We start from the raw sequence: 8,352 nt of genomic DNA, 5'->3' as shown, positions 1-8,352 counted from the left end.
CTCCTGTATTCTCGTACAGGGGCTCCTGATTCGCATGGGGCGAAAACGCACGGTCGCTTTATCCTCCTTGAATCCCGGATTCAGCCAGGATCGGACGCCCATTAGGCAAAACGCAGGCTTTCCATCCAGGCTCAATCCTGGCTGAAGCAGGGATTAAAGGAGGCTAAAGCGACCGTGCGTTTTCACCCATCGTTTTGTTATCCTTTCCCTAGAGTATCCCCAGGGTGAACCTGGCAAAAAACGAGGGGAACTTTCAAAAGTCGTAGCGTGAGCGCAACATACAAGCGGGGGATTTCGTTACAAAACTTGCCCCCCAAAAGTGGGAAATAGGACAACGGTACCTTATCCTACACCATCGGAGGGGGAATAAAAAACTAAATACTATACATATCCACAAACCGCTGCACTGACTCGTATTTCTAGGATACACATGAAGCTGTTTTCAGAGGGTAGCCATGTCGGTCTGCAGTAGAAGGGTTAGATTCGAGTCCAGTAGCACCTTACAGAACAATACCCTGAAACTCTTGTAGATCTCTTAAGGTACCAATGGTCTCAAATCTCTCAACATGAAGCTGTTCTACTGCTCACACATTATGCTGAATGCATGTACAATCCTTGTTAATACATGAGAAAGTACATGAATAATTCTCATGTTACACAGCAATTAGTACTGGACATGTAATAAAACCTCACATCCACATGCTGATCACCAGTTTCAAAGAGTATCGGCTTTTTTTGAGGAACATACACACAACATACATATGACTATGGCTCCTGCACCAGACCATTTGCTATCAAGGTCACACTGTCTAAGAGTAGCTGCCCAGGGTCTTTCACATCACCTACTACCTGATCCTTTTAACAGGAAATACAAGGGATTGAACCTGGGACCTTGTGAATGCAAAGCAGATAAACCACAGCCCCTCCCCCAAATCCATCAGATTAATCCATTACAAAAGTCTTGCAGCCCCTTAAGGATTTAACAAGTTTGTTACAGCATAAACTTTCATGGATCAGACCCCAATACACTGACAAGGTGAGCTTTAATTTACGTTTATACCCTTGACATTTTTGATCTTTTAAGGTGCTACTGGACTCTATAATTAATCTTTCAGGTACAAGACTCCAGTTTAATCCCAAATTTTCTTTTCAAGCCTATTTACTATAGCAATTTGTTTCCTCCAGAAGCCATTTGAAAGTAATGCCAGCACTGACTTTAGACAGCTGAGGTCTCACAATATAAGCAGTCTATTGAAATATGGTTGGCAGGCCTCCCAATGACACACCTTTCCCTACCCTTTCTACACCCACGCTAAATATAGGGAGCACTGAGGCCATCTTGTGATTCCCTGGCTTATAACAAGGTTTTGCTGTGTTTGGTGCAGAGTGCCATCAAGTGATAAACACAGGTGGTTTGCCATTTGCCATTGCCTGGCTCTGCATAACAACCTTGGATTTCCTTGGTGATCTACCATGCAAGTACTAACCAGGACCAACCCTGCTTAGCTTCCGAGATCTGACATGATTGGGCCAGCCTGGGCCATATGAGGGCATTAAAATTACAAGAACTTCTAATTTTCCTAGCAGAGTTCCGTGACACTAACATCTCAACATGCAAGCTTACGGCCAGTTTAGCAAGAAGCCAGTTATCTCTAAGCCTGGCCTGCCTCATAAGGGTGTTCTAACCCTTGAAGCACTTTTACCTACTTATCAAATTGGAGAAGTGAGACAAATGGTCGTCTTCAGGCAGATACAGGAAGGTTTTTACAGCAACATTTCTAAATATTGTGTTTATAATACTTAGGACCAGTGTGCCTTCTCCAACTTCCCGTACCTTCATATGGGTTGCACATTAAATCTAGCATTCCAATCATATGCAGCATGATATAGGCTATACTATCTTCCCATGGCATCCTCCATTAATTTTTCACTTTTGTGAAAAAAGAACATAGCCCTGTCCATAAACAACTGATCATTGGGTTTGATACATTGTGCAACTTAAAAGCCCTGGTTTATTGCCATATATATATATAGAAATCTGCTTTTATGTTGAGAATGTATTTTAAAAGTTGCTTCAAGCAGGACTCTGATGAGGCAGCACAGAAGTCCCTTAAATAAATACAAACTTCCCAATTTTTAGAGTCCGTAAAGTAATCAATAGACTGACCCAGCAGGATTCTTATGCTAAGACCTTGCCATGGTAACCATAAAAGGGAGTCACTGGGTAGGTACAGTAAGGCATCTGGGTTGCTTCTACCTTTTATGCAGTCCCTATATTCTACTACTGACCTGGATAGCCCCAGATCTGATGCTAAGCAAGGCTGGCCCTGGTTAGTATTTGGATGGGCGGCTTCCAAGGAATACCAGGGTATTGATGGGAGGCAGCAAACCACTTCTGAATGTCTCTTGCCTTGAAAACCCTATGGGGTCAGCTGTGACTTGACAGCACACTTGGTTGTGTGCACCCCCCCAAAAAAAAGAACAGCTGGAGAACTTGGCACACACATCCCTTGAAAAATTAAAAAGTTGAAGTATCTGTGGGTTTGGAAACGAGAACACTTCAAGCCAAGTGATTTGGGAAGCGCTGCTGGCCCAACTGAATGCAAAACACTTTTGTTCTAAAGGCAACAAAGGAGCAACATCTCTCTTTTTCAACACTGAGGAACGGATTCCCACCACCCTCATTCTAGTGCTTGGAATTCAATGCAGTAGCTAAGGTAGCTAATGCTGAAAATTGTTATATTAGTTTGGCAACAGCTGGCAATCAATTTTTCAAGTCACATTAAAGCCACCCAGAAGTCGTATTTTGGTCTCATCAAAACCTTTTACTAAATATCAAACTTTCAATAGGAAATAAAGATGACATACTGAATTCCCAAAATGGGTTTTATTGTATACAGTCACTACATCAAGCTGCAAAGAAGAGAACCAGTCCAGAATAGTTAGGCTCAGGGGCACCACCTTTTACAGATCACAGCTCCTAGGCTTCAAGATGGAAACTCCTGAAGACAGGCAAGGAGTCTTCTAACAGTAGCATCAAATAGCAGGCTTTGCCTGGAAGTCAGCTTCCCAAGTTCCTCCATTCCATGCTCTGTTCTGCAGCTTCAGTAGCACTGCAGGAGATGTCTACTTGGACCTCTGCCTCATCTTTCTCCTTTTGCGCTTCAGCCTACAAGAGATAACGTTATTTACTGTCAGTACTAAATGCAACACTGTTCCTCTGTGGCAGTTTGACTGGTGCTCAGGCCACTTTCAGGAAAAGTGGGGGGTGGCAGTGTATTTTCACTTACCCACCAGCCAGTTCACCCCATCTACTTGCAGATTTCTCTGCAATAGTAGCCTTCAGCACAGAAACAGAGCCCCAGTATTCATATTTATGTATAAGATACACAAGTGCCAAATTTAAGCCAGAGCAGTTTAATAACATCAGCAACACAGAGATGCCTATGATAACTACTTTCAAAAAGGCAGTTCTGGAGGTAGTATTTGTCCTTCCTCAGCAGGAAGGCTGCCCCCATCCCATCTCCACAGCTCTACCCACCACCTCAAACAGTCATCTCTCTAATTTATAACTGGGGAAAGTTACATTCGGTTACAGACTTTTTGGAGGGAGGGGGCATATGAAGCAAGGCGGGAACAGCAATAGTTTAATTCTCACTGAAGAGGTCTACTACTGAAATTTCTGAGGTGGGGAGGGAACCACTAGCACCGTTTTGAAAAAAATTCTCAGGAACATATCTTTCCCCAAAGTTTCAGTTTCTGCCTCAGCTGACGCTGCCACTAATACCTAATGCAGTGGTACTCACTCCGTGGCTTGCAGAGAGCCATATTTGCAGTTACCCTCAACCCAAAGGGCCACATTTACTTCCATCCCAGGCACAAGGCCTGCACCTCAGGGAGGCTCACAGCTTACCTGTTCCTCCAGCAGCAGCTGTTTCAAGTTGGAAACCAACTACCAACCACAAGCCCCACCAGGCAAGAGCCTTGCCCATTTTCTTGAAAAATGGGACAGGACCCACATGTGGCTCCTGAGCCACCGAGTGAACATCACTGAACTAATATCTTGCCTACAGATGTTTATTACATTAATCAACAGCTGGGTGAGGTGAGCTACAAGCACAACATTCACAGATCACTAATTTTGATGCTTTGGAATCTATGACCCTTGAAGTTCACAAAAGCATGAACCTGTATGGAACAAGCGGAGACAGAAAGCACTGAGGAATATGTCCCAAATTAACAAGGAATCAGAATTAGACAATATGAATAAATGCTTCAGCTAGGATTCTTATTACCATACTCATACTGGGGCAGTATTCATACGTTGCAGGAGCATGCTGTTGGTCCACTGGGACTTCTCACTGGCACGCTTGTCTTTGCATTTCCGAAGTCTTGCATAACTATCGCTATTATCAGTGTTCCCTCATGCAACTAGGATTCCATTGTTTTGCACCAGTGCAAGGTAGCGGCTAGCATCGTTTTTATCTTGGCCCCTCTAAACCTTGATTGCAGTGCAGGCCACGGGATTTACTACTATACAATTTCAGGGCAACCAGGTGCACAGGTGTCTTATGGCAAAATTATCAACACCGTTAAGAAAGCTGGCCAATCTTCAGCACGCTACATTTTAGGCACCACTGCAAAGCAAAATAAACACGCATTTACATACCTGCGCATACGCTTCTTTCGCCACTAGGGGGGAAAAAAGGAAAGAAAGCTTAAGTCAGTATTTTTGGCAGCACCAATTCACATAAATCCAATTCCAGTACCTACTATGTTAACTTAAAGAAAACAAACTACAAGGCATAAGCTACCCAACGGCCCTGTTTTTTGCTGATCTTCCTCAGCATGCATTCCACACACCCTTCCCATCAAATCTTTACCAGGACGCCCAAATAAGGCCGACATTTCAGAGCAACTCTGCAGACCTAAGTCTCAACTTTTCAGGCCAGTTTCCCCCATCGCGCTGCCTCCGTAACTCAAAAGTATTTGCCGGCCCATCCTCCCGTGAACTCAGTGTCCAAACTGGGCCTCTCGCAGGGCCTGCATGCCCCCGGGCCTCAAGCACCTCTTCTTTACAGATCCTCGATCCCGTCCTTATAGCTCTACAGGCCCATCAAGGCCCAAACCGGCCTTTCCGCGCAAGTCGCCTCCGCGGCCCACGTTTATCGCCCACCGCAATAACCCGCCCAATTGTCCGCTCACCTTAGCTCTCATAATGGGGTCGCTGCCCCCGGCTCAGTCCCCACGAACGGGGAGCCGAGCTGTAGCCGGATGGCCACGGATTGAGGAGGCCGCGCCAGACACCCTCCACTTAAGATGGCGGTGGCGGCAAGCGAGGAAAGGCCTACAACGCCTGTCGGTTGGTATTTATAGGCTTCATCGTGACCCGTGAGAGGTGCGTCACATAAGCGCTCTTCGCGTTGGATGATGGGAGATGTAGTTTACGGCTATGGCGGAACGCATATTGCCTTCAATTTTATGAGCTACCGCCATCTTGAATGATTAAACGGGACCCACCTCAAAGGGTTGAGGTGGGTGGAGGGTGAAGGGGTATCTTTATGGATTTAACGGTTTGCTAAATTTGAAAGTAATAATTAGTATGTAAAGATACTTTTTTGTATTTTTTCTTTTATTGTATTTTTTATTATAATTGTTTTGTGTCATATATATATATATAAATTTTTATTATATATATATATATATATATATATATAAAAGAATGATTAAACGGGAGACGCGGGGCGGTGTTTGTAATTCCTTATCTAAGGTATAGGATCCTGCGGCGACATCCCTTCTACAGGATAATTAAATCTTAACTGTACTGAATATTTGCTAGAGCCAGCCTCGGACCAGAAGTAGTTTCAGTTTCAAAACTCAATAGTGCCGCAAAGATTGCTCCTGAACACACGTAGGATTTCCTACCCCACTGCGTAGGGCAGTTTACCACTTTGTAAATGCAGCCGTTTATTTGCATATAGAAAATTAGGGGACTAAAACGCCTAATCTGGCAAATTCATTTTGGAGGTAGCTTTTAAAAAACTAAAAACCCCTCTCTTTTGCTCCGTTGTTCTTGATTTGGACAGAATAGCCCTAGGGCTTGGGGGCGGGGGGAAAGCAAATTTATAAAGAAATACTTTGGGCATGATCCTTTACGGTACAGAAAATTTACTTCCAAGTGCCAGAAGGGCAGATACATTAGCATGCTGCAGCCAAAGCAAACCATTTTGACATCTGAAAGACTAACCACACTCTTCCAGAAGCTAGGTGGGAATAGATTAACCCAGATTTGCATTAACTCTCCTGTACCTTGTATTATGTACACCTCTGCACTTCCTACTTTGCCACAAGTGCAGCATGATCAAGAGTTATTAGGGATTAACACGACACCTAGCATCTCTAAAACTTCCAGGGAAGAAAGTAATTCAATGCCAATTTGAGCATGCCCAGTTACTCAATAACCAACACAAAAATAGTCAAACTGGGTGGTATGTTAATTCCTATATTCGAGGAAGTCAAAGAAATTGAATAATCTACTTCTGTTGATAGCTATCTGACCATTACACACTGTGGAGGGACACAAATCCCAACATTTGCCCCCTGTATGATGGTCCTAGGGACAAAGTCTCAGCAGGAATATTATCTGACATCATGGTGTATTTCGATGAGGATAAAATTAAATTTCTGCTGTATGAAAGATGCTTATGTAACACATAGGATTTCTCTGTTTGCCCTAGTGGCAAAGAAAATAAGATCTAAGGATTCTGAGTTATCAATTAAGTTTAAAATGGTGAGTTAGTATCTTTTGGTATCTGTTATAATATTTTAATTGCTGATTTGTTTTATTCATGTTTACTATGTATTACTGTGTTTTAGCTATTTGTACGTATTACTATTTGCTGTATTACTGTTTTAGCTATTTGTGATGGCCAACGGCCATATACATTTTCTGGCAATACCAACATTTTCAATAAACAAAGAACCAGGTGGCTTAATTCATGCCTGGAGAGTTGGCTTCTTCACTGTCTGAACAGGGAAATCGTAGGATTGACAGGCAGGAGTACTACAGGAAATGCCAACATAAGGGGCTATTTTCATATTTTATTTTGGGCTTCTAAAAACCTCCGAGACTCATGCATGTAAATGAATGCACTTCACAGCTCAAACCTAGCCCTAGCTTCTTGGAAACAAAGTCCATGAAATTTCAGTCTATGAAATGATGAAACTGTGAATCTCCATTCAACGCTGTTTGAATCCTCTAATGATATTCAAGTAACCAATTTCAACCCAAAAGCCTTTGAAAAAGGAAGTTGAAGCTTTACTAGTACCTAAATCAACTCCTGTGATAGTCTTGAAAATCACAGTTCAAGAACACATCTATGTCAAAAACAAAGGCTGAGAACTGAGTTTTTTGTGGGTTTTGAAGTTCCCACATATTATAAAATCCTCATATTTTAAGCCATGTGGAAACTTGAAAAGGGTGAAAAATTTCTTTATAGAGTGGAAGGGGGACAAGTTCTACCTTCTGTGAAGACACCCTTTAACCACTGCTTTCCTATGCAATACCTATCCAATCTGTCTTTTCACAACTGCATTGTACACTGGTAATCCACACAATGAATTTTTTTGGGGGGCGGGGATTAGCAACCTATATTGTCTGGCATGTGGGGCAAAATAAGGTGGAGGGATAGACTTGCACAGAGCATTTAAAGAGCTGGCACAATTCTTTTAAAAAGTTGCAGTGAACAAATGGTTCACTGAAATGATTCATTAACTCCCAGCTGCTCAGGAGTTAAGCTGGTGCACAAACATCTATACCATAGCCTAAAATACATCCATTAATAAGTGTTGGCACTAAGTGCTTTAAAAGTTAATTGAGTAACTCTATGATGTTGCTATTGATAAGGTCATTGGGAGACTAGATGGGGGGAGAGAAGAGGCACAGAGAAGCCCTGATATTAGCGTGGCTCTAATTTTATTCAAGAGTTGGCTTCAAGTGTGTATATGATATCTGAAATCATCAGGCAATGGATAACCAACAGGTTACTTACCAATGAAAATATACACTACATGGTAAATTAGTTGCCAGATCCAACTGTAGATAAAAGGCTCCTGATGCTGCTGTGAGCCCTACATGAACGGACAGCACAGAGTCAGGTGCAATAGAAGAGGACATCTCACTGTCCCCATAAACACCTATAGAGGAGTTAGGCAGGGCTGTTTACTCGCACCCCTGCTATTCGCCTGTTATATAAATAACATAGTCAGTTCCTTAAACGCACCAGATTTACATCCACCTAAACTAGCAGACAGGCATATTCATATTCTGTTCTATGCTGATGACATGGTACT

General features: G+C 42.8%; 1 long non-coding RNA gene across 1 annotated transcript; it reads right to left on the bottom strand.

Moving 5' to 3' along the window:
• Positions 1 to 2,868: 2,868 nt before the first annotated feature.
• LOC130475512 (uncharacterized) lies at positions 2,869 to 5,280 on the bottom strand. Its single transcript, XR_008933251.1, has 3 exons — positions 5,206 to 5,280; positions 4,670 to 4,692; positions 2,869 to 3,169 (listed from the first exon to the last, which is right to left on the bottom strand). It is a non-coding gene; the product is annotated as an uncharacterized LOC130475512 (long non-coding RNA).
• Positions 5,281 to 8,352: the final 3,072 nt, after the last annotated feature.

Source organism: Euleptes europaea, chromosome 1 (genome assembly GCF_029931775.1).
Source record: "Euleptes europaea isolate rEulEur1 chromosome 1, rEulEur1.hap1, whole genome shotgun sequence".
Classification (NCBI taxonomy): domain Eukaryota; kingdom Metazoa; phylum Chordata; class Lepidosauria; order Squamata; family Sphaerodactylidae; genus Euleptes; species Euleptes europaea.
The sequence above is the reverse complement of the archived record's forward strand: the minus strand, read 5'-3'. Positions and strand labels throughout refer to the sequence as shown.